This window comes from Nematostella vectensis, chromosome 6 (assembly GCF_932526225.1).
Source record: "Nematostella vectensis chromosome 6, jaNemVect1.1, whole genome shotgun sequence".
NCBI lineage: Eukaryota > Metazoa > Cnidaria > Anthozoa > Actiniaria > Edwardsiidae > Nematostella > Nematostella vectensis.
Window position 1 is genome coordinate 17,586,307 of NC_064039.1, and position 26,877 is coordinate 17,613,183.

General features: G+C 43.4%; 1 long non-coding RNA gene across 1 annotated transcript; it reads left to right on the forward strand.

Annotated features, from left to right (window-relative positions):
• The first annotated feature begins 23,724 nt into the window (after positions 1–23,724).
• On the forward strand, positions 23,725–26,565 carry LOC125568064. Its single transcript, XR_007312049.1, has 3 exons — positions 23,725–23,990; positions 24,960–25,068; positions 25,753–26,565. It is a non-coding gene; the product is annotated as an uncharacterized LOC125568064 (long non-coding RNA).
• The last annotated feature ends 312 nt before the right edge of the window (positions 26,566–26,877 follow it).

A 26,877-nucleotide genomic window follows, 5' to 3' on the forward strand; every position in this document is an offset into this window, starting at 1 on the left:
TGAAACCCTGTGACTGGTTGAACCATCCCCTAAAACCCTGCACCTCCAAGACCAAGCCATTGATACCCTCTACCCCTGTGTACCCACTCATTTATAACTTGCACCCCTAGGACCTAGTTCTTGATATCATTGACCCTTATTACCATCCCTTGAAGTCTAGTACCCGTTTGACCAACTCTCGTTACCCTGTACACCTGTCACCTCACCCACTAACTCACTTATCTTAACGTCCCCTTCACGTCCTTATCTTAACACCCCTGAAAAAATCCCAAGTTAATCTGACCTGGATTCGAACCACGGGCCTCTTGTTTGAGAAGCGAAGCCCGTACCACTGAGCTATCGCGCCACTCTCTTGAAAACTAGAAGTAACTACCGTATAGCCTTGTTTACCCAGCCTTATAAGGTATAGAGTAGTTTTTCCTTGATATCTCGAGAGTGGCGCTATGGCTCAGTGGTACGGGCTTCGCTTCTCAAGCAAACGGGCCAGGGTCCGAATCCAGATAAGATAAACTAGAGACTTTTTCAGGGGTGTTAAGGTAAGGACGGTGGCATTAGGGGGTGGGTGCACAGGGGAAAAGGATATAAACGGCAGGGTCACAGATGTGCAAGTTGGTAAGCGCTTGGTCCTACATGGGTAAAGGGTAGTTATGTGATTAGGTGTCATAGGGGTGTAGGTCAGTTAGGGATGGGTAGGCAGGGATATGGGGTAGTAAGTGCTAGGTCATAGGGGTGTAGCTTTGTTAGGGGTTGGTACTCAGGGAAATAGGGTAGTAAGTGCTAAGTCATAGGGGTGTAACTTAGTTAGAGGTGGGTACCCATGGGTATAGGGTAGTTAGTGCTAGGTCGTAGGGGTGTAGCTTAGCTAAGTGTATGTACTTAGGGGTATAGGCTACTTAGTGCTAGGCCATATGGGGTGTAGTTTAGTTAGGAGTGGGTACACAGGGTTATAGGGGTGTAGTTTAGTTAGGGTATAGTTTTAAGGGGTATAGGGTAGTTAGTGCTACGTCACAGGGGTGTAGCTTAGCAAGGGTTGGGTACTCAGGGGTAAAGTGTAGTTATTGCTAGGTCATAGGGGTGAGGCTCAGTTAGGGGTAGGTATTCAGGAGTATAGCGTAGTTAGTGCTAGGTCGTAGGGGTGAAGCTTAGTTAGGCGTGGATACTCAGGGATATAGGGTAGCTATTATTATTAATTATTAGTATTAATTATTATAATGTACCCATATTACCTAGCTCTTGAAACCCTGTGACTGGTTGAACCATCCCCTAAAACCCTGCACCTCCAAGACCAAGCCATTGATACCCTCTACCCCTGTGTACCCACTCATTTATAACTTGCACCCCTATGACCTAGTTCTTGATATCATTGACCCTTATTACCATCCCTTGAAGTCTAGTACCCGTTTAACCAACTCTCGTTACCCTGTACACCTGTCACCTCACCCACTAACTCACTTATCTTAACGTCCCCTTCACGTCCTTATTTTAACACCCCTGAAAAAATCCCAAGTTAATCTGACCTGGATTCGAACCACGGGCCTCTTGTTTGAGAAGCGAAGCCCGTACCACTGAGCTATCGCGCCACTCTCTTGAAAACTAGAAGTAACTACCGTATAGCCTTGTTTACCCAGCCTTATCAGGTATACAGTAGGTTTTCCTTGATATCTCTAGAGTGGCGCTATGGCTCAGTGGTACGGGCTTCGCTTCTCAAGCAAACGGGCCAGGGTTCGAATTCAGGTAAGATAAACTAGAGACTTTTTCAGGGGTGTTAAGGTAAGGACGGTGGCATTAGGGGGTGGGTGCACAGGGGAAAAGGATATAAACGGCAGGGTCACAGATGTGCAAGTTGGTAAGCGCTTGGTCCTACATGGGTAAAGGGTAGTTATGTGATTAGGTGTCATAGGGGTGTAGGTCAGTTAGGGATGGGTAGGCAGGGATATGGGGTAGTAAGTGCTAGGTCATAGGGGTGTAGCTTTGTTAGGGGTTGGTACTCAGGGGTATAGGGTAGTAAGTGCTAAGTCATAGGGGTGTAACTTAGTTAGCGGTGGGTACCCATGGGTATAGGGTAGTTAGTGCTAGGTTGTAGGGGTGTAGCTTAGCTAAGTGTATGTACTTAGGGGTATAGGCTAATTAGTGCTAAGCCATATGGGGTGTAGTTTAGTTAGGAGTGGGTACACAGGGTTATAGGGGTGTAGTTTAGTTAGGGTATGGTTTTAAGGGGTATAGGGTAGTTAGTGCTACGTCACAGGGGTGTAGCTTAGCAAGGGTTGGGTACTCAGGGGTAAAGTGTAGTTATTGCTAGGTCATAGGGGTGAGGCTCAGTTAGGGGTAGGTATTCAGGAGTATAGCGTAGTTAGTGCTAGGTCGTAGGGGTGTAGCTTAGTTAGGCGTGGATACTCAGGGATATAGGGAAGCTATTATTATTAATTATTAGTATTAATTATTATAATGTACCCATATTACCTAGCTCTTGAAACCCTGTGACTGGTTGAACCATCCCCTAAAACCCTGCACCTCCAAGACCAAGCCATTGATACCCTCTACCCCTGTGTACCCACTCATTTATAACTTGCACCCCTAGGACCTAGTTCTTGATATCATTGACCCTTATTACCATCCCTTGAAGTCTAGTACCCGTTTGACCAACTCTCGTTACCCTGTACACCTGTCACCTCACCCACTAACTCACTTATCTTAACGTCCCCTTCACGTCCTTATCTTAACACCCCTGAAAAAATCCCAAGTTAATCTGACCTGGATTCGAACCACGGGCCTCTTGTTTGAGAAGCGAAGCCCGTACCACTGAGCTATCGCGCCACTCTCTTGAAAACTAGAAGTAACTACCGTATAGCCTTGTTTACCCAGCCTTATAAGGTATAGAGTAGTTTTTCCTTGATATCTCGAGAGTGGCGCTATGGCTCAGTGGTACGGGCTTCGCTTCTCAAGCAAACGGGCCAGGGTCCGAATCCAGATAAGATAAACTAGAGACTTTTTCAGGGGTGTTAAGGTAAGGACGGTGGCATTAGGGGGTGGGTGCACAGGGGAAAAGGATATAAACGGCAGGGTCACAGATGTGCAAGTTGGTAAGCGCTTGGTCCTACATGGGTAAAGGGTAGTTATGTGATTAGGTGTCATAGGGGTGTAGGTCAGTTAGGGATGGGTAGGCAGGGATATGGGGTAGTAAGTGCTAGGTCATAGGGGTGTAGCTTTGTTAGGGGTTGGTACTCAGGGAAATAGGGTAGTAAGTGCTAAGTCATAGGGGTGTAACTTAGTTAGAGGTGGGTACCCATGGGTATAGGGTAGTTAGTGCTAGGTCGTAGGGGTGTAGCTTAGCTAAGTGTATGTACTTAGGGGTATAGGCTACTTAGTGCTAGGCCATATGGGGTGTAGTTTAGTTAGGAGTGGGTACACAGGGTTATAGGGGTGTAGTTTAGTTAGGGTATGGTTTTAAGGGGTATAGGGTAGTTAGTGCTACGTCACAGGGGTGTAGCTTAGCAAGGGTTGGGTACTCAGGGGTAAAGTGTAGTTATTGCTAGGTCATAGGGGTGAGGCTCAGTTAGGGGTAGGTATTCAGGAGTATAGCGTAGTTAGTGCTAGGTCGTAGGGGTGAAGCTTAGTTAGGCGTGGATACTCAGGGATATAGGGTAGCTATTATTATTAATTATTAGTATTAATTATTATAATGTACCCATATTACCTAGCTCTTGAAACCCTGTGACTGGTTGAACCATCCCCTAAAACCCTGCACCTCCAAGACCAAGCCATTGATACCCTCTACCCCTGTGTACCCACTCATTTATAACTTGCACCCCTATGACCTAGTTCTTGATATCATTGACCCTTATTACCATCCCTTGAAGTCTAGTACCCGTTTAACCAACTCTCGTTACCCTGTACACCTGTCACCTCACCCACTAACTCACTTATCTTAACGTCCACTTCACGTCCTTATCTTAACACCCCTGGAAAAATCCCAAGTTAATCTGACCTGGATTCGAACCACGGGCCTCTTGTTTGAGAAGCGAAGCCCGTACCACTGAGCTATCGCGCCACTCTCTTGAAAACTAGAAGTAACTACCGTATAGCCTTGTTTACCCAGCCTTATCAGGTATACAGTAGTTTTTCCTTGATATCTCTAGAGTGGCGCTATGGCTCAGTGGTACGGGCTTCGCTTCTCAAGCAAACGGGCCAGGGTTCGAATCCAGGTAAGATAAACTAGAGACTTTTTCAGGGCTGTTAAGGTAAGGACGGTGGCATTAGGGGGTGAGTGCACAGGGGAAAAGGGTATAAACGGCAGGGTCACAGGTGAGCAAGTTGGTAAGCGCTTGGTCATACATGGGTAAAGGGTAGTTATGTGATTAGGTGTCATAGGGGTGTAGGTCAGTTAGGACGGGTAGGCAGGGATATAGGGTAGTAAGTGCTAGGTCATAGGGGTGTAGCTTTGTTAGGGGTTGGTACTCAGGGTTATAGGGTAGTAAGAGCTAAGTCATAGGGGTGTAACTTAGTTAGAGGTGGGTACACATGGGTATAGGGTAGTTAGTGCTACGTCGTGGGGGTGTAGCTTAGCTAGGTGTATGTACTTAGGGGTAGAGGCTACTTAGTGCTAGGACATATGGGGTGTAGTTTAGTTAGGAGTGGGTACACAGAGTTAGAGGGGTGTAGTTTAGTTAGGGTATGGTTTCAAGGGATATAGGGTAGTTAGTGCTACGTCACAGGGGTGTAGCTTAGCAAGGGTTGGGTACTCAGGGGTAAAGTGTAGTTATTGCTAGGTCATAGGGGTGAGGCTCAGTTAGGGGTAGGTATTCAGGAGTATAGCTTAGTTAGTGCTAGGTCGTAGGGGTAAAGCTTAGTTAGGCGTGGATACTCAGGGATATAGGTTAGCTATTATTATAAATTATTATTATTAATTATTATTATTTACCCATATTACCTAGCTCTTGAAACCCTGTGACTGGTTGAACCGTCCCCTAAAACCCTGCACCTCCAATACCAAGCCATTGATACTCTCTACCCCTGTGTACCAACTCATTTATAACTTGCACCCCTATGACCTAGTTCTTGATATCATTGACAATTATTACCATCCCTTGAAGTCTAGTACCCGTTTGACCAACTCTTGTTACCCTGTACACCTGTCACCTCACCCATTAACTCACTTTTCTTAACGTCCCCTTTACGTCCTTATCTTAACACCCCCGAAAAAATCCCAAGTTAATCTGACCTGGATTCGACTCACGGACCTCTTGTTTGAGAAGCGAAGCCCGTACCACTGAGCTATCGCGCCACTCTCTTGAAAACTAGAAGTAACTACCGTATAGCCTTGTTTACCCAGCCTTATAAGGTATACAGTAGTTTTTCCTTGATATCTCGAGAGTGGCGCTATGGCTCAGTGGTACGGGCTTCGCTTCTCAAGCAAACAAGCCAGGGTTCGAATCCAGGAAAGATAAACTAGAGACTTTTTCAGGGCTGGTAAGGTAAGGACGGTGGCATTAGGGGGTGGGTGCACAGGGGAAAAGGATATAAACGGCAGGGTCACAGATGTGCAAGCTGGTAAGCGCTTGGTCCTACATGGGTAAAGGGTAGTTATGTGATTAGGTGTCATAGGGGTGTAGGTCAGTTAGGGATGGGTAGGCAGGGATATGGGGTAGTAAGTGCTAGGTCATAGGGGTGTAGCTTTGTTAGGGGTTGGTACTCAGGGAAATAGGGTAGTAAGTGCTAAGTCATAGGGGTGTAACTTAGTTAGCGGTGGGTACCCATGGGTATAGGGTAGTTAGTGCTAGGTCGTAGGGGTGTAGCTTAGCTAAGTGTATGTACTTAGGGGTATAGGCTACTTAGTGCTAGGCCATATGGGGTGTAGTTTAGTTAGGAGTGGGTACACAGGGTTATAGGGGTGTAGTTTAGTTAGGGTATGGTTTTAAGGGGTATAGGGTAGTTAGTGCTACGTCACAGGGGTGTAGCTTAGCAAGGGTTGGGTACTCAGGGGTAAAGTGTAGTTATTGCTAGGTCATAGGGGTGAGGCTCAGTTAGGGGTAGGTATTCAGGAGTATAGCGTAGTTAGTGCTAGGTCGTAGGGGTGTAGCTTAGTTAGGCGTGGATACTCAGGGATATAGGGTAGCTATTATTATTAATTATTAGTATTAATTATTATAATGTACCCATATTACCTAGCTCTTGAAACCCTGTGACTGGTTGAACCATCCCCTAAAACCCTGCACCTCCAAGACCAAGCCATTGATACCCTCTACCCCTGTGTACCCACTCATTTATAACTTGCACCCCTATGACCTAGTTCTTGATATCATTGACCCTTATTACCATCCCTTGAAGTCTAGTACCCGTTTGACCAACTCTCGTTACCCTGTACACCTTTCACCTCACCCACCAACTCACTTATCTTAACGTCCCCTTCACGTCCTTATCTTAACACCCCTGAAAAAATCCCAAGTTAATCTGACCTGGATTCGAACCACGGGCCTCTTGTTTGAGAAGCGAAGCCCGTACCACTGAGCTATCGCGCCACTCTCTTGAAAACTAGAAGTAACTACCGTATAGCCTTGTTTACCCAGCCTTATAAGGTATAGAGTAGTTTTTCCTTGATATCTCGAGAGTGGCGCTATGGCTCAGTGGTACGGGCTTCGCTTCTCAAGCAAACGGGCCAGGGTCCGAATCCAGATAAGATAAACTAGAGACTTTTTCAGGGGTGTTAAGGTAAGGACGGTGGCATTAGGGGGTGGGTGCACAGGGGAAAAGGATATAAACGGCAGGGTCACAGATGTGCAAGTTGGTAAGCGCTTGGTCCTACATGGGTAAAGGGTAGTTATGTGATTAGGTGTCATAGGGGTGTAGGTCAGTTAGGGATGGGTAGGCAGGGATATGGGGTAGTAAGTGCTAGGTCATAGGGGTGTAGCTTTGTTAGGGGTTGGTACTCAGGGGTATAGGGTAGTAAGTGCTAAGTCATAGGGGTGTAACTTAGTTAGCGGTGGGTACCCATGGGTATAGGGTAGTTAGTGCTAGGTTGTAGTGGTGTAGCTTAGCTAAGTGTATGTACTTAGGGGTATAGGCTACTTAGTGCTAGGCCATATGGGGTGTAGTTTAGTTAGGAGTGGGTACACAGGGTTATAGGGGTGTAGTTTAGTTAGGGTATGGTTTTAAGGGGTATAGGGTAGTTAGTGCTACGTCAGAGGGGTGTAGCTTAGCAAGGGTTGGGTACTCAGGGGTAAAGTGTAGTTATTGCTAGGTCATAGGGGTGAGGCTCAGTTAGGGGTAGGTATTCAGGAGTATAGCGTAGTTAGTGCTAGGTCGTAGGGGTGTAGCTTAGTTAGGCGTGGATACTCAGGGATATAGGGAAGCTATTATTATTAATTATTAGTATTAATTATTATAATGTACCCATATTACCTAGCTCTTGAAACCCTGTGACTGGTTGAACCATCCCCTAAAACCCTGCACCTCCAAGACCAAGCCATTGATACCCTCTACCCCTGTGTACCCACTCATTTATAACTTGCACCCCTAGGACCTAGTTCTTGATATCATTGACCCTTATTACCATCCCTTGAAGTCTAGTACCCGTTTGACCAACTCTCGTTACCCTGTACACCTGTCACCTCACCCACTAACTCACTTATCTTAACGTCCCCTTCACGTCCTTATCTTAACACCCCTGAAAAAATCCCAAGTTAATCTGACCTGGATTCGAACCACGGGCCTCTTGTTTGAGAAGCGAAGCCCGTACCACTGAGCTATCGCGCCACTCTCTTGAAAACTAGAAGTAACTACCGTATAGCCTTGTTTACCCAGCCTTATAAGGTATAGAGTAGTTTTTCCTTGATATCTCGAGAGTGGCGCTATGGCTCAGTGGTACGGGCTTCGCTTCTCAAGCAAACGGGCAAGGGTCCGAATTAAGATAAGATAAACTAGAGACTTTTTCAGGGGTGTTAAGGTAAGGACGGTGGCATTAGGGGGTGGGTGCACAGGGGAAAAGGATATAAACGGCAGGGTCACAGATGTGCAAGTTGGTAAGCGCTTGGTCCTACATGGGTAAAGGGTAGTTATGTGATTAGGTGTCATAGGGGTGTAGGTCAGTTAGGGATGGGTAGGCAGGGATATGGGGTAGTAAGTGCTAGGTCATAGGGGTGTAGCTTTGTTAGGGGTTGGTACTCAGGGGTATAGGGTAGTAAGTGCTAAGTCATAGGGGTGTAACTTAGTTAGCGGTGGGTACCCATGGGTATAGGGTAGTTAGTGCTAGGTTGTAGGGGTGTAGCTTAGCTAAGTGTATGTACTTAGGGGTATAGGCTACTTAGTGCTAGGCCATATGGGGTGTAGTTTAGTTAGGAGTGGGTACACAGGGTTATAGGGGTGTAGTTTAGTTAGGGTATGGTTTTAAGGGGTATAGGGTAGTTAGTGCTACGTCAGAGGGGTGTAGCTTAGCAAGGGTTGGGTACTCAGGGGTAAAGTGTAGTTATTGCTAGGTCATAGGGGTGAGGCTCAGTTAGGGGTAGGTATTCAGGAGTATAGCGTAGTTAGTGCTAGGTCGTAGGGGTGTAGCTTAGTTAGGCGTGGATACTCAGGGATATAGGGAAGCTATTATTATTAATTATTAGTATTAATTATTATAATGTACCCATATTACCTAGCTCTTGAAACCCTGTGACTGGTTGAACCATCCCCTAAAACCCTGCACCTCCAAGACCAAGCCATTGATACCCTCTACCCCTGTGTACCCACTCATTTATAACTTGCACCCCTAGGACCTAGTTCTTGATATCATTGACCCTTATTACCATCCCTTGAAGTCTAGTACCCGTTTGACCAACTCTCGTTACCCTGTACACCTGTCACCTCACCCACTAACTCACTTATCTTAACGTCCCCTTCACGTCCTTATCTTAACACCCCTGAAAAAATCCCAAGTTAATCTGACCTGGATTCGAACCACGGGCCTCTTGTTTGAGAAGCGAAGCCCGTACCACTGAGCTATCGCGCCACTCTCTTGAAAACTAGAAGTAACTACCGTATAGCCTTGTTTACCCAGCCTTATAAGGTATAGAGTAGTTTTTCCTTGATATCTCGAGAGTGGCGCTATGGCTCAGTGGTACGGGCTTCGCTTCTCAAGCAAACGGGCCAGGGTCCGAATCCAGATAAGATAAACTAGAGACTTTTTCAGGGGTGTTAAGGTAAGGACGGTGGCATTAGGGTGTGGGTGCACAGGGGAAAAGGATATAAACGGCAGGGTCACAGATGTGCAAGTTGGTAAGCGCTTGGTCCTACATGGGTAAAGGGTAGTTATGTGATTAGGTGTCATAGGGGTGTAGGTCAGTTAGGGATGGGTAGGCAGGGATATGGGGTAGTAAGTGCTAGGTCATAGGGGTGTAGCTTTGTTAGGGGTTGGTACTCAGGGTTATAGGGTAGTAAGTGCTAAGTCATAGGGGTGTAACTTAGTTAGCGGTGGGTACCCATGGGTATAGGGTAGTTAGTGCTAGGTCGTAGGGGTGTAGCTTAGCTAAGTGTATGTACTTAAGGGTATAGGCTACTTAGTGCTAGGCCATATGGGGTGTAGTTTAGTTAGGAGTGGGTACACAGGGTTATAGGGGTGTAGTTTAGTTAGGGTATGGTTTTAAGGGGTATAGGGTAGTTAGTGCTACGTCACAGGGGTGTAGCTTATCAAGGGTTGGGTACTCAGGGGTAAAGTGTAGTTATTGCTAGGTCATAGGGGTGATGCTCAGTTAGGGGTAGGTATTCTGGAGTATAGCGTAGTTAGTGCTAGGTCGTAGGGTTGTAGCTTAGTTAGGCGTGGATACTCAGGGATATAGGGTAGCTATTATTATTAATTATTATTATTAATTATTATAATGTACCCATATTACCTAGCTCTTGAAGCCCTGTGACTGGTTGAACCATCCCCTAAAACCCTGCACCTCCAAGACCAAGCCATTGATACCCTCTACCCCTGTGTACCCACTCATTTATAACTTGCACCCTTATGACCTAGTTCTTGATATCATTGACCCTTATTACCATCCCTTGAAGTCTAGTACCTGTTTGACCAACTCTTGTTACCCTGTACACCTGTCACCTCACCCAATAACTCACTTATCTTAACGTCCCCTTCACGTCCTTATCTTAACACCCCCGAAAAAATCCCAAGTTAATCTGACCTGGATTCGACTCACGGGCCTCTTGTTTGAGAAGCGAAGCCCGTACCACTGAGCTATCGCGCCACTCTCTTGAAAACTAGAAGTAACTACCGTATAGCCTTGTTTACCCAGCCTTATAAGGTATACAGTAGTTTTTCCTTGATATCTCGAGAGTGGCGCTATGGCTCAGTGGTACGGGCTTCGCTTCTCAAGCAAACGGGCCAGGGTTCGAATACAGGTAAGATAAACTAGAGACTTTTTCAGGGCTGTTAAGGTAAGGACGGTGGCATTAGGGGATGAGTGCACAGGGGAAAAGGGTATAAACGGCAGGGTCACAGGTGAGCAAGTTGGTAAGCGCTTGGTCATACATGGGTAAAGGGTAGTTATGTGATTAAGTGTCATAGGGGTGTAGGTCAGTTAGGATGGGTAGGCAGGGATATAGGGTAGTAAGTGCTAGGTCATAGGGGTGTAGCTTTGTTAGGGGTTGGTACTCAGGGTTATAGGGTTGTAAGTGCTAAGTCATAGGGGTGTAACTTAGTTAGAGGTGGGTACACATGGGTATAGGGTAGTTAGTGCTACGTCGTGGGGGTGTAGCTTAGCTAGGTGTATGTACTTAGGGGTATAGGCTACTTAGTGCTAGGACATATGGGGTGTAGTTTAGTTAGGAGTGGGTACACAGAGTTAAAGGGGGGGAGTTTAGTTAGGGTATGGCTTTAAGGGATATAGGGTAGTTAGTGCTACGTCACAGGGGTGTAGCTTAGCAAGGGTTGGGTACTCAGGGGTAAAGTGTAGTTATTGCTAGGTCATAGGGGTGAGGCTCAGTTAGGGGTAGGTATTCAGGAGTATAGCTTAGTTAGTGCTAGGTCGTAGGGGTGAAGCTTAGTTAGGCGTGGATACTCAGGGATATAGAGTAGCTATTATTATAAATTATTATTATTAATTATTATAATTTACCCATATTACCTAGCTCTTGAAACCCTGTGACTGGTTGAACCGTCCCCTAAAACCCTGCGCCTCCAAGACCAAGCCATTGATACCCTCTACCCCTGTGTACCCACTCATTTATAACTTGCACCCCTAGGACCTAGTTCTTGATATCATTGACCCTTATTACCATCCCTTGAAGTCTAGTACCCGATTGACCAACTCTCGTTACCCTGTACACCTGTCACCTCACCCACTAACTCACTTATCTTAACGTCCCCTTCACGTCCTTATCTTAACACCCCTGAAAAAATCCCAAGTTAATCTGACCTGGATTCGAACCACGGGCCTCTTGTTTGAGAAGCGAAGCCCGTACCACTGAGCTATCGCGCCACTCTCTTGAAAACTAGAAGTAACTACCGTATAGCCTTGTTTACCCAGCCTTATAAGGTATAGAGTAGTTTTTCCTTGATATCTCGAGAGTGGCGCTATGGCTCAGTGGTACGGGCTTCGCTTCTCAAGCAAACGGGCCAGGGTCCGAATCCAGATAAGATAAACTAGAGACTTTTTCAGGGGTGTTAAGGTAAGGACGGTGGCATTAGGGGGTGGGTGCACAGGGGAAAAGGATATAAACGGCAGGGTCACAGATGTGCAAGTTGGTAAGCGCTTGGTCCTACATGGGTAAAGGGTAGTTATGTGATTAGGTGTCATAGGGGTGTAGGTCAGTTAGGGATGGGTAGGCAGGGATATGGGGTAGTAAGTGCTAGGTCATAGGGGTGTAGCTTTGTTAGGGGTTGGTACTCAGGGAAATAGGGTAGTAAGTGCTAAGTCATAGGGGTGTAACTTAGTTAGCGGTGGGTACCCATGGGTATAGGGTAGTTAGTGCTAGGTCGTAGGGGTGTAGCTTAGCTAAGTGTATGTACTTAGGGGTATAGGCTACTTAGTGCTAGGCCATATGGGGTGTAGTTTAGTTAGGAATGGGTACACAGGGTTATAGGGGTGTAGTTTAGTTAGGGTATGGTTTTAAGGGGTATAGGGTAGTTAGTGCTACGTCACAGGGGTGTAGCTTAGCAAGGGTTGGGTACTCAGGGGTAAAGTGTAGTTATTGCTAGGTCATAGGGGTGAGGCTCAGTTAGGGGTAGGTATTCAGGAGTATAGCGTAGTTAGTGCTAGGTCGTAGGGGTGTAGCTTAGTTAGGCGTGGATACTCAGGGATATAGGGTAGCTATTATTATTAATTATTAGTATTAATTATTATAATGTACCCATATTACCTAGCTCTTGAAACCCTGTGACTGGTTGAGCCATCCCCTAAAACCCTGCTTCTCCAAGACCAAGCCATTGATACCCTCTACCCCTGTGTACCCACTCATTTATACCTTGCACCCTTATTACCTAGTTCTTGATATCATTGACAATTATTACCATCCCTTGAAGTCTAGTACCCGTTTGACCAACTCTTGTTACCCTGTACACCTGTCACCTTACCCATTAACTCACTTATCTTAACGTCCCCTTCACGTCCTTATCTTAACACCCCCGAAAAATTCCCAAGTTAATCTGACCTGGATTCGACTCACGGACCTCTTGTTTGAGAAGCGAAGCCCGTACCACTGAGCTATCGCGCCACTCTCTTGAAAACTAGAAGTAACTACCGTATAGCCTTGTTTACCCAGCCTTATAAGGTATACAGTAGTTTTTCCTTGATATCTCGAGAGTGGCGCTATGGCTCAGTGGTACGGGCTTCGCTTCTCAAGCCAACGGGCCAGGGTTCGAATCCAGGAAAGATAAACTAGAGACTTTTTCAGTGGTGTTAAGGTAAGGACGGTGGCATTAGGGGGTGGGTGCACAGGGGAAAAGGATATAAACGGCAGGGTCACAGATGTGCAAGTTGGTAAGCGCTTGGTCCTACATGGGTAAAGGGTAGTTATGTGATTAGGTGTCATAGGGGTGTAGGTCAGTTAGGGACGGGTAGGCAGGGATATGGGGTAGTATGTGCTAGGTCATAGGGGTGTAGCTTTGTTAGGGGTTGGTACTCAGGGAAATAGGGTAGTAAGTGCTAAGTCATAGGGGTGTATTTTAGTTAGCGGTGGGTACCCATGGGTATAGGGTAGTTAGTGCTAGGTCGTAGGGGTGTAGCTTAGCTAAGTGTATGTACTTAAGGGTATAGGCTACTTAGTGCTAGGCCATATGGGGTGTAGTTTAGTTAGGAGTGGGTACACAGGGTTATAGGGGTGTAGTTTAGTTAGGGTATGGTTTTAAGGGGTATAGGGTAGTTAGTGCTACGTCACAGGGGTGTAGCTTAGCAAGGGTTGGGTACTCAGGGGTAAAGTGTAGTTATTGCTAGGTCATAGGGGTGAGGCTCAGTTAGGGGTAGGTATTCTGGAGTATAGCGTAGTTAGTGCTAGGTCGTAGGGTTGTAGCTTAGTTAGGCGTGGATACTCAGGGATATAGGGTAGCTATTATTATTAATTATTATTATTAATTATTATAATGTACCCATATTACCTAGCTCTTGAAACCCTGTGACTGGTTGAACCATCCCCTAAAACCCTGCACCTCCAAGACCAAGCCATTGATACCCTCTACCCCTGTGTACCCACTCATTTATAACTTGCGCCCCTATGACCTAGTTCTTGATATCATTGACCCTTATTACCATCCCTTGAAGTCTAGTACCCGTTTGACCAACTCTTGTTACCCTGTACACCTGTCACCTCACCCACTAACTCACTCATCTTAACGTCCCCTTCACGTCCTTATCTTAACACCCCTGAAAAAATCCCAAGTTAATCTGACCTGGATTCGAACCACGGGCCTCTTGTTTGAGAAGCGAAGCTCGTACCACTGAGCTATCGCGCCACTCTCTTGAAAACTAGAAGTAACTACCGTATAGCCTTGTTTACCCAGCCTTATAAGGTATAGAGTAGTTTTTCTTGAAATCTCGAGAGTGGCGCTATGGCTCAGTGGTACGGGCTTCGCTTCTCAAGCAAACGGGCCAGGGTTCGAATCCAAGTAAGATAAACTAGAGACTTTTTCAGGGGTGTTAAAGGTAAGGACGGTGGCATTAGGGGGTGGGTGCACAGGGGTACAGGATATAAACGGCAGGGTCACAGGTGTGCAAGTTGGTAAGCGCTTGGTCATACATGGGTAAAGGGTAGTTATGTGATTAGGTGTCATAGGGGTGTAGGTCAGTTAGGATGGGTAGGCAGGGATATAGGGTAGTAAGTGCTAGGTCATAGGGGTGTAGCTTTGTTAGGGGTTGGTACTCAGGGGTATAGGGTAGTAAGTGCTAAGTCATAGGGGTGTAACTTAGTTAGAGGTGGGTACCCATGGGTATAGGGTAGTTAGTGCTACGTCGTAGGGGTGTAGCTTAGCTAGGTGTATGTACTTAGGGGTATAGGCTACTTAGTGCTAGGACATATGGGGTGTAGTTTAGTTAGGAGTGGGTACACAGGGTTAGAGGGGTGTAGTTTAGTTAGGGTATGGTTTTAAGGGGTATAGGGTAGTTAGTGCTACGTCACAGGGGTGTAGCTTAGCAAGGGTTGGGTACTCAGCGGTAAAGTGTAGTTATTGCCAGGTCATAGGGGTGAGACTCAGTTAGGGGTAGGTATTCAGGAGTATAGCGTAGTTAGTGGTAGGTCGTAGGGGTGTAGCTTAGTTAGGCGTGGATACTCAGTGATATAGGGTAGCTATTATTATTAATTATTATTATTAACTATTATAATGTACCCATATTACCTAGCTCTTGAAACCCTGTAACTGGTTGAACCATCCCCTAAAACCCTGCACCTCCAAGACCAAGCCATTGATACCCTCTACCCCTGTGTACCCACTCATTTATAACTTGCACCCCTATGACCTAGTTCTTGATATCATTGACCCTTATTACCATCCCTTGAAGTCTAGTACCCGTTTGACCAACTCTTGTTAACCTGTACACCTGTCACCTCACCCACTAACTCACTTATCTTAACGTCCTTTTTACGTCCTTATTTTAACACCCCTGAAAAAATCCCAAGTTAATCTGACCTGGATTCGAACCACGGGCCTCTTGTTTGAGAAGCGAAGCCCGTACCAATGAGCTATCGCGCCACTCTCTTGAAAAATAGAAGTAACTACCGTATAGCCTTGTTTACCCAGCCTTATAAGGTATAGAGTAGTTTTCCCTTGATATCTCGAGAGTGGCGCTATGGCTCAGTGGTACGGGCTTCGCTTCTCAAGCAAACGGGCCAGGGTTCGAATCCAGGTAAGATTAACTAGAGACTTTTTCAGGGGTGTTAGGGTAAGGACGGTGGCATTAGGGGATGGGTGCACAGGGGAAAAGGGTATAAACGGCAGGGTCACAGGTGTGCAAGTTGGTAAGCGCTTGGTCATACATGGGTAAAGGGTAGTTATGTGATTAGGTGTCATAGGGGTGTAGGTCAGTTAGGGATGGGTAGGCAGGGATATGGGGTAGTAAGTGCTAGGTCATAGGGGTGTAGCTTTGTTAGGGGTTGGTACTCAGAAGTATAGGGTTGTAAGTGCCAAGTCATAGGGGTGTAACTTAGTTAGCGGTGGGTACCCATGGGTATATTGTAAGTAGTGCTAGGTCGTAGGTGTGTAGCTTAGCTAGGTGTATGTACTTAGGGGTAAAGGCTACTTAGTGCTAGGACATAGGGGTGTAGTTTAGTTATGAGTGGGTACACAGGGTTAGAGGGGTGTCGTTTAGTTAGGGTATGGTTTTAAGGGGTATAGGGTAGTTAGTGCTACGTCACAGGGGTGTAGCTTAGCAAGGGTTGGGTACTCAGGGGTAAAGTGTAGTTATTGCTAGGTCATAGGGGTGAGGCTCAGTTAGGGGTAGGTATTCATGGGTGTAGGGTAGTTAGTGCTAGGTCGTAGGATTTAGCTTAGTTAGGGATGGGTACTCAGGGGTATAGGGTAGTTACAGCCAAGTCATGAGGGTGTAGCTTAGTTACGGGTGGGTATTCAGTGGTATAGGGTAGTTAGTGCTAGGTAGTAGAGGTGTAGTTTAGTTAGGGTTGGGTATTCAGGGGTATAGGCTAGTTAGTCCTAGGTCGTAGGGGTGTAGCTTAGCTAGGTGTATGTACTTAGGGGTATAGGCTAGTTATTGCTAGGACATAGGGGTGGGTACACAGGGTTATAGGGTAGGTAAGTGCTCAGTTATAGGGTTGTAGTTTAGTTAGGGCTGGGTATTCAGGGGTATAAGGTAGTTAGTGCTACGTCACAGGGGTGTAGCTTAGCAAGGGTTGGGTACTCATGGGTAAAGTGTAGTTATTTCTAGGTCATAGGGGTGAGGCTTAGTTAGGGGTAGGTATTCAGGAGTATAGCGTAGTTAGTGCTAGGTCGTAGGGGTGTAGCTTAGTTAGGCATGGATACTCAGGGATATAGGGTAGCTATTATTATTAATTTTTATTATTAATTATTATTATTAATATTTCAATGTACCCATATTACCTAGCTCTTGAAACCCTGTGACTGGTTGAACCATCCCCTAAAATCCTGCACCTCCAAGACCAAGCCATTGAAACCCTCTACCCCTGTGTACCCACTCATTTATAACTTGCACCCCTATGACCTAGTTCTTGATATCATTGACCCTTATTACCATCCCTTGAAGTCTAGTACCCGTTTGACAAACTGTTGTTACCCTGTACACCTGTCAACTCACCCACTAACTCACTTATCTTAACATCTCCTTAACGTCCTTATCTTAACACCCCTGAAAAAATACCAAGTAAATCTGACCTGGATTCGAACCACGGGCCTCTTGTTTGAGAAGTGAACCCCGTACCATTGAGCTATCGCGCCACTCTCTTGAAAACTAGAAGTAACTACCGTATAGCCTTGTTTACCCAGCCTTATAAGGTATAGAGTAGTTTTTCCTTGATATCTCGAGAGTGGCGCTATGGCTCAGTGGTACGGGCTTCGCTTCTCAAGCAAACGGGCCAGGGTTCGAATCCAGATAAGATAAACTAGAGACTTTTTCAGGTGTGTTAAAGTAAGGACGGTGGCATTAAGGGGTGGGTGCACAGGGGAAAAGGATATAAACGGCAGGGTCACAGATGTGCAAGTTGGTAAGCGCTTGGTCCTACATGGGTAAAGGGTAGTTATGTGATTAGGTGTCATAGGGGTGTAGGTCAGTTAGGGATGGTTAGGCAGGGATATTGGGTAGTAAGTGCTAGGTCATAGGGGTGTAGCTTTGATAGGGGTTGGCACTCAGGGGTATAGGGTAGTAAGTGCTAAGTCATAGGGGTGTAACTTAGTTAGCGGTGGGTACCCATGGGTATAGGGTAGTTAGTGCTAAGTCATAGGGGTGTAACTTAGTTAGCGGTGGGTACCCGTGGGTATAGGGTAGTTAGTGCTAAGTCATAGGGGTGTAACTTAGTTAGAGGTGGGTACCCATGGGTATAGGGTAGTAAGTGCTAAGTCATAGGGGTGTAACTTAGTTAGAGGTGGGTACCCATGGGTATACGGTAGTTAGTGCTAGGTCGTAGGGGTGTAGCTTAGCTAGGTGTATGTACTTAGGGGTATAGGCTACTTAGTGCTAGGACATAGGGGTGTAGTTTAGTTAGGAGTGGGTACACAGGGTTATAGGGGTGTAGTTTAGTTAGGGTATGGTTTTAAGGGGTATAGGGTAGTTAGTGCTACGTCACAGGGGTGTAGCTTAGCAAGGGTTGGGTACTCAGGGGTGAAGTGTAGTTATTGCTAGGTCATAGGGGTGAGGCTCAGTTAGGGGTAGGTATTTAGGAGTATAGCGTAGTTAGTGCTAGGTCGTAGGGGTGTAGCTTAGTTAGGCGTGGGTACTCAGGGATATAGGGTAGCTATTATTATTAATTGTCATTATTAATTGTCATTATTAATTGTCATTATTAATTATTAATTGTCATTATTAATTATTAATTGTCATTATTAATTATTAATTGTCATTATTAATTTTTAATTGTCATTATTAATTATTAATTGTCATTATTAATTATTAATTGTCATTATAAATTATTAATTGTCATTATTAATTATTAATTGTCATTATTAATTATTTATTGTCATTATTAATTATTAATTGTCATTATAAATTATTAATTGTCTTTATTAAATATTAATTGCCATTATTAATTATTAATTGCCATTACTAATTATTAATTGTCATTATTAATTATTAGTTGTCATTATTAATTGTCATTAATTATTTATTGTCATTATTAATTGTCATTAATTATTAATTGTCATTAATTATTAATTGTCATTATTAATTGTCATTAATAATAAATTGTCATTTATAATTATTAATTGTCATTATTAATTATTAATTATTAATTATTATCATGTACCCATATTACCTAGCTCTTGAAACCCTGTGACTGGTTGAACCATCCCCTAAAACCCTGCACCTCCAAGACCAAGCGATTGATACCTTCTACCCCTGTGTACCCACTCATTTATAACTTGCAACCTTATGACCTAGTTCTTGATATCTTTGACCCTTATTACCATCCCTTGAATTCTAGTACCCGTTTAACCAACTCTTGTTACCCTGTACACCTGTCAACTCACCCACTAACTCACTTATCTTAACATCTCCTTAACGTCCTTATCTTAACACCCCTGAAAAAATACCAAGTAAATCTGACCTGGATTCGAACCACGGGCCTCTTGTTTGAGAAGTGAAGCCCGTACCACTGAGCTATCGCGCCACTCTCTTGAAAACTAGAAGTAACTACCGTATAGCATTGTTTACCCCGCCTTATAAGGTATAGAGTAGTTTTTCCTTGATATCTCGAGAGTGGCGCTATGGCTCAGTGGTACGGGCTTCGCTTCTCAAGCAAACGGGCCAGGGTTCGAATCCAGATAAGATAAACTAGAGACTTTTTCAGGGGTGTTAAGGTAAGGACGGTGGCATTAAGGGGTGGGTGCACAGGGGAAAAGGATATAAACGGCAGGGTCACAGATGTGCAAGTTGGTAAGCGCTTGGTCCTACATGGGTAAAGGGTAGTTATGTGATTAGGTGTCATAGGGGTGTAGGTCAGTTAGGGATGGGTAGGCAGGGATATTGGGTAGTAAGTGCTAGGTCATAGGGGTGTAGCTTTGGTAGGGGTTGGCACTCAGGGGTATAGGGTAGTAAGTGCTAAGTCATAGGGGTGTAACTTAGTTAGCGGTGGGTACCCATGGGTATAGGGTAGTTAGTGCTAAGTCATAGGGGTGTAACTTAGTTAGAGGTGGGTACCCATGGGTATAGGGTAGTAAGTGCTAAGTCATAGGGGTGTAACTTAGTTAGAGGTTTGTACCCATGGGTATACGGTAGTTAGTGCTAGGTCGTAGGGGTGTAGCTTAGCTAGGTGTATGTTTTTAGGGGTATAGGCTACTTAGTGCTAGGACATAGGGGTGTAGTTTAGTTAGGAGTGGGTACACAGGGTTATAGGGGTGTAGTTTAGTTAGGGTATGGTTTTAAGGGGTATAGGGTAGTTAGTGCTACGTCACAGGGGTGTAGCTTAGCAAGGGTTGGGTACTCAGGGGTAAAGTGTAGTTATTGCTAGGTCATAGCGGTGAGGCTCAGTTAGGGGTAGGTATTCAGGAGTATAGCGTAGTTAGTGCTAGGTCGTAGGGGTGTAGCTTAGTTAGGCGTGGGTACTCAGGGATATAGGGTAGCTATTATTATTAATTGTCATTATTAATTGTCATTATTAATTGTCATTATTAATTGTCATTATTAATTATTAATTGTCATTATTAATTATTAATTGTCATTATTAATTATTAATTGTCATTATTAATTATTAATTGTCATTATTAATTTCTAATTGTCATTATTAATTATTAATTGTCATTATTAATTATTAATTGTCATTATTAATTGTTAATTGTCATTATTAATTATTAATTGTCATTATTAATTATTAATTGTCATTATTAAATATTAATTGCCATTATTAATTATTAATTGCCATTACTAATTATTAATTGTCATTATTAATTATTAGTTGTCATTATTAATTGTCATTAATTATTAATTGTCATTAATTATTAATTGTCATTAATTATTAATTGTCATTATTAATTGTCATTAATAATAAATTGTCATTTATAATTATTAATTATTAATTGTCATTATTAATTATTAATTATTATCATGTACCCATATTACCTAGCTCTTGAAACCCTGTGACTGGTTGAACCATCCCCTAAAACCCTGCACCTCCAAGACCAAGCCATTGATACCCTCTACCCCTGTGTACCTACTCATTTATAACTTGCACCCTTATGACCTAGTTCTTGATATCATTGACCCTTATTACCATCCATAGAAATCTAGTACCCGTTTGACAAACTCTTGTTACCCTGTACACCTGTCAACTAACCCACTAACTCACTTATCTTAACGTCCCCTTAACGTCCTTATCTTAACACCCCTGAACCCAAATAACCCAAGTTGATCTGACCTGGATCCGAACCACGGGCCTCTTGTTTGAGAAGCGAAGCCCGTACCACTGAGCTATCGCGCCACTCTCTTGAAAACTAGAAGTAACTACCGTATAGCCTTGTTTACCCAGCCTCATAAGGTATAGAGTAGTTTTTCCTTGATATCTCGAAAGTTGCGCTATGGCTCAGTGGTACGGGCTTCGCTTCTCAAGCAAACGGGCCAGGGTTCGAATCCAGGTAAGATAAACTAGAGACTTTTTCAGTGGTGTTAAGGTAAGGACTGTGGCATTAGGAGGTGGGTGCACAAGGGAAAAGGATATAAACGGCAGGGTCACAGGTGTGCAAGTTGGTAATCGCTTGGTCATGCATGGGTGAAGGGTAGTTATGTGATTAGGTGTCATAGGGGTGTAGGTCTGTTAGGGATGGATAGGCAGGGATATAGGGTAGTAAGTGCGAGGTCATAGGGGTGTAGCTTAGTTAGGGGTTGGTACTCAGGGGTATAGGGTAATAAGTGCTAAGTCATAGGGGTGTTGCTTAGTTAGCGGTGGGTATTCATTGGGTGTAGGGTAGTTAGTGCTAGGTCGTAGGGGTTTAGCTTAGTTAGGGGTGGGTACTCAGGGGTATAGGGTAGTTACAGCCAAGTCATGAGGGTGTAGCATAATTACGGGTGGGTACCCATGGGTATAGGGTAGTTAGTGCTAGGTCGTAGGGGTGAAGCTTAGCTAGGTGTATGTACTTAGGGGTATAGGCTAGTTATTGCTAGGACATAGGGGTGGGTACACAGGGTTATAGGGTAGGTAAGTGCTCAGTAATAGGGGTGTAGTTTAGTTAGGGTTTTGTATTCAGGGGTATAAGGTAGTTAATGCTACGACACAGGGGTGTAGCTTAGCAAGGGTTGGGTACTCAGGGGTAAAGTGTAGTTATTGCTAGGTCATAGGGGTGAGGCTCAGTTAGGGGTAGGTATTCAGGAGTATTGCGTAGTTAGTGCTAGTTCGTAGGGGTGTAGCTTAGTTAGGCGTGGATACTCAGGGATATATGGTAGCTATTATTATTAATTATTATAATGTACCCATATTACCTAGCTCTTGAAACCCTGTGACTGGTTGAACCATCCCCTAAAACCCTGCACCTCCAAGACCAAGCCATTGATACCCTCTACCCCTGTGTTGGGTACACACATTTATAACTTGCACCCCTATGACCTAGTTCTCGATATCATTGACCCCTATTACCATCCCTTGAAGTCTAGTACCCGTTTGACCAACTCTTGTTACGCTGTACACCTGTCAACTCACCCACTAACTCACTTATCTTAACGTCCCCTTAACGTCCTTATCTTAACACCCTTGAAAAAATCCCAAGGTAATCTGACCTGGATTCGAACCACGGGCCTCTTGTTTGAGAAGCGAAGCCCGTACCACTGAGCTATCGCGCCACTCTCTTGAAAACTAGAAGTAACTACCGTTTTTACCCAGCCTTATAAGGTATAGAGTAGTTTTTCCTTGATATCTCGAGAGTGGCGCTATGGCTCAGTGGTACGGGCTTCGCTTCTCAAGCAAACGGGCCAGGGTTCGAATCCAGGTAAGATAAACTAAAGACTTTTTCAGGGGTGTTAAGGTAAGGACGGTGGCATTAGGGGGTGGGTGCACAGGGGAAAAGGATATAAACGGCAGGGTCAAAGGTGTGCAAGTTGGTAAGCGCTTGGTCATACATGGGTAAAGGGTAGTTATGTGATTAGGTGTCATAGGGGTGTAGGTCAGTTAGGGATGGGTAGGCAGGGGTATAGGGTAGTAAGTGCTAGTTATAGGGGTGTAGCTTTGTTAGGGGTTGGTACTCAGGGGTATAGGGTAGTAAGTGCTAAGTCATAGGGGTGTAACTTAGTTAGCAGTGGGTACCCACGGGTATAGGGTAGTAAGTGCTAAGTCATAGGGGTGTAACTTAGTTAGCGGTGGGTACCCGTGGGTATAGGGTAGTTAGTGCTAAGTCATAGGGGTGTAACTTAGTTAGAGGTGGGTACCCATGGGTATAGGGTAGTAAGTGCTAAGTCATAGGGGTGTAACTTAGTTAGAGGTGGGTACCCATGGGTATAGGGTAGTTAGTGCTAGGTCGTAGGGGTGTAGCTTAGCTAGGTGTATGTACTTAGGGGTATAGGCTAGTTAGTGCTAGGACATAGGGGTTTAGTTTATTTAGGGGTGGGTACACAGGGTTATAGGGTAGGTAAGTGCTCGGTTATAGGGGTGTAGTTTAGTTAGGGCTGGGTATTCAGGGGTATAAGGCAGTTAGTGCTACGTCACAGGGGTGCAGCTTAGCAAGGGTTTGGAACTCATGGGTAAAGTGTAGTTATTGCTAGGTCATAGGGGTGAGGCTCAGTTAGGGGTAGGTATTCAGGAGTATTGCGTAGTTAGTGCTAGTTCGTAGGGGTGTAGCTTAGTTAGGCGTGGATACTCAGGGATATAGGGTAGCTATTATTATTAATATTATTATTAATATTATAATGTACCCATATTACCTAGCTTTTGAAACCCTGTGACTGGTTGAACCATCCCCTAAAACCCTGCACCTCCAAGACCAAGCCATTGATACCCTCTACCCCTGTGTTGGGTACACACATTTATAACTTGCACCCCTATGACCTACTTCTTGATATCATTGACCCTTATTACCATCCCTTGAAGTCTAGTACCCGTTTGACAAACTGTTGTTACCCTGTACACCTGTCAACTCACCCACTAACTCACTTGTCTTAACGTCCCCTTAACGTCCTTATCTTAACACCCCTGAAAAAAACCCAAGTTGATCTGACCTGGATTCGAACCACGGTCCTCTTGTTTGAGAAGCGAACCCCGTACCACTGAGCTATCGCGCCACTCTCTTGAAAACTAGAAGTAACTACCGTATAGACTTGTTTACCCAGCCTTATAAGGTATAGAGTAGTTTTTTCTTGATATCTCGAGAGTGGCGCTATGGCTCAGTGGTACGGGCTATTTTTTTGCTAATATCAGGAACGTTTTATAAAACGCAGATAAATAGCTTTAAGAATATTCGGTTTCTTGTTTAACCAAGTGATTTGTATTTTGGCAGAAAGAAAAAGCGATGAAAAATTGATATTCGCATTATATTAGGATTTCTTTGCCTTTAGCAGTAATAATAACAGCTTCACCGGCGGAGAGGAAGTCAGTCATATGCGAGAGGAAGTGACGCGCAAGCGTATCTATTGTTTTCCCTTCACGTGACTACCACGGCGTGCTATTCGCATAGCGTGTTTAGAAGTGTGACTTTGGTTCATCTAACTTCTCTCTAAATCCACTCCAAAAGATGCGCTATTTCTTTCAATGACATCAAATCGAATGGCAAAGCCTACCAATGAAAACATGTTGACCACATAACCTTCAAGTTTTGAGGGAAAACAGAGCTTTAAATGCGGGAAATCAGCGACTGCGTGCGTGAGGTGAGAATTCAACAGTGAAGACAAAACTCGCTGAAATTGTCGCCGAAAGGGAGCCCCAGAGACTTTCAGGTAAGCCTAACTGATCGGAACCAGTTCTTGTTTATTCGTTTCTTGAATATTTTTTGGCTTTAACGGCAACCTTTCGAGTTTAGGCGTTTTTTTTTTTCCTCTTTAAGTAGTGTCTATCATTCGCTTCGAATCAGCGTTCCGCCGTACGCTAAAGAGCCTTCGGTTCTATCTTATCTGGCCAGCGGAGAAATCTTATATTCTTCACATGAAGCACTTGTTTTATTGAATTGTATTTTATACAAATCAATGTTTTTTTTTTTAAGATTATGCTCGGTTGTTATTGAGCTAGTACATTGCTTGGCATCTCTTTATTTTTCTGGTAATCATTAAGAATAATTAATCACAGAACAATGCCAATATTGTCAGCCTAGATTTCAAATACCAAATCAATTGTTGTTATAATTATTGTTGTTTTTTCCTGGGATAATGCTATCCCAGAAAAAAACACAACAAATTCAACCAGATATAGCATGATGATTTTCAATGGTAAGCAATGTAAAAGACATTTTCAGCAGAAAATCCCTAAGAAATGTTGCATTTTTGATTGTGTCTTTTTACTATAAGTTTTAGTTGTCCATTATTTTATGCTTTGGTTCAAAAAAAGGATGACACTTAATTCAAAGTCAGTCAACATAATCAATATAAGCAATCAATATCAGGGGTTTCATTAGAAGGCAGGTACTGGCAGTTAACCGATGCTGTCAACTTAAAACGCTGATCTCAGATCTAACAGAGTTTGCAAATGAAGCATGATTCGTGATAAAATACCATTTGACATTATGCTATTGTCACTATCATCTATTCTTGATTTTGATTGTTTTTCATTAAGTTAATTGTCTGTTACTTTTGAACATATTCATTTTTTATTGCTTGAGAGTCGTAGCGTTTTTTTTTTGCCACCATCCTTGATGTGAAGCAAGAAAGATGTTTCTGCGATTCTAGCCTGCCAATTGATTTTTTCCCTTTTAGCTGCATTTAACAGTATTTCCAAAGCCTGAAGGATAACATATATAGAAAGTATGATGGGACACTGGATGCTCATAGGAAATCATGCAGGCAGTACCAGACGGTCATCATAGTGATGATTTAAAATTGAATATTGTTGGTGTAGTTAAACCCTCTTAATTTTCTCATTAAAATTTTCTCTTTAACACAATAGCATTTTAGTTTTTATGAACTCCTTTTATTCTTAAAATTTCCACAAAGGTTTTGATAGGTTGGTATCAATATTGCTATTATACTTGCTTGAATGGCTCTTTTAAAGGATTGTATTAAAATTTTAAATGCTGTATTTGCTGGAAAAAGTAGACTTGCACTTGTGCAACACTTGTGTGTTTGTAAACAAATCAAATGACTTTTTGTTTGGTGAACTTGCACTCTCTCCAGCCTTTGGTGGCAAAATAACAGCACAACAAGTAACTAATTCAGCATTTACAAACTATCCAGAAAATTAGAGATTGTCAATAAGGGCTTATCCCCTTGTGTGAGGGTGCCACACAAAAAGCCATCGGATCACCTTAGTGCAAGTTCACTTGGGGAGTGCACTAATGAAAAAACAATATAGATTCCAAAAAGGATGACAAAATAAAATAATAGTTTCTGAAGCCATAGTCACTTCTCTTTCCTGGTCAAGAAAATATGAAACTGTGCAAAGCTTTTCCTGCATTTATGGCTATGAAGAAGGGAATAATAAATTGAGCTCGACAAGTATAGGCTTTATAAAACAGTGCAGATACTTATCAAACAATTTCTTCCTTTACAGAAACAGCAGAAAGTCCTAAATGCTGCAGAGACTATTAACTGGCCAGAGGAGAAGAAGAAGAGGTTTGCCGATGTTCTGAATGATGTACACAACATTTCATCAGAGAAGAGCGAGGAAGAGGGAGATGGGGTTGTCTTCTTCTTTAAATCATTGAATTGGGAGAGAAAAAAGCTTAGGATTTTGAAGGTGTTAGAAAGCCATCACTGACAATGTAACTTAGTCGCAGGGCTTTGCTCAAGATGGCAAAGAGAGTGAGAGGAGTAAGACGATCAGACAGACCCTGTCCAGAGAACAACAAGAAATAGGCAGTATTAAAGCGAACCTCCAATGAGATGCTTGACGGCAGTGCACCAAGATCTCTACATACCTCTACCCCGCAGCATCCAACACAATCCAATAGTATTTAGTCCATATTTGTCAGCAGCGAATAGGGTTATGTAAGTCTATTTCTTTTTATATCATCAATACAAAATATTTCTTAAAAATCAAATACGATTTACAAGGCTCTTGTTAATTTTTGGCTAGGGCTTTTCAGCCTTTTTAAATAATTTTCATGATGTTTTTGTCTCTATTCTACATTTGTATATACATATAAAAACATTGATTATTTCCTACTTTCATAAAATATGCTTTTGAGTCAAGCTGACTGTTTGATTTTTGTTCTACATTAGTTTTCGTAGTTAGCATTTTATCACATAAAAGATGGCTTTTTAGATGTAAGTTATAAGATTTGTATATCAAATCAGATTTCATGCCATTATGCACATGTAAGAGACGACAGAGGATTTAAATAAAAATAGAATGGAAGCTTAATATTGATTGTGTCTCCCTGCTCAAAAATTATTATGATGATGTGGATTAAACTATGCAAAATTCTCAGTGCTCCAGCCGTGAACGCTGTAGAACCACACACAATCTATATTGAAAAACACCTAGAAACGTTATTTATAGGTTCTTAAATATGAAATTGAGATAAACTTTCTAAATGTTAAAAGGTGAAATTTAATGAGTTCATAATAGTTATATAAAGGTACACTTGAATGGCTTTAAAAATTCAGGATAGTCACATAAACGTTTATTTAAGGACCTTAAAAGAAATTTAAAGATAATATTTAATGGCTTTAA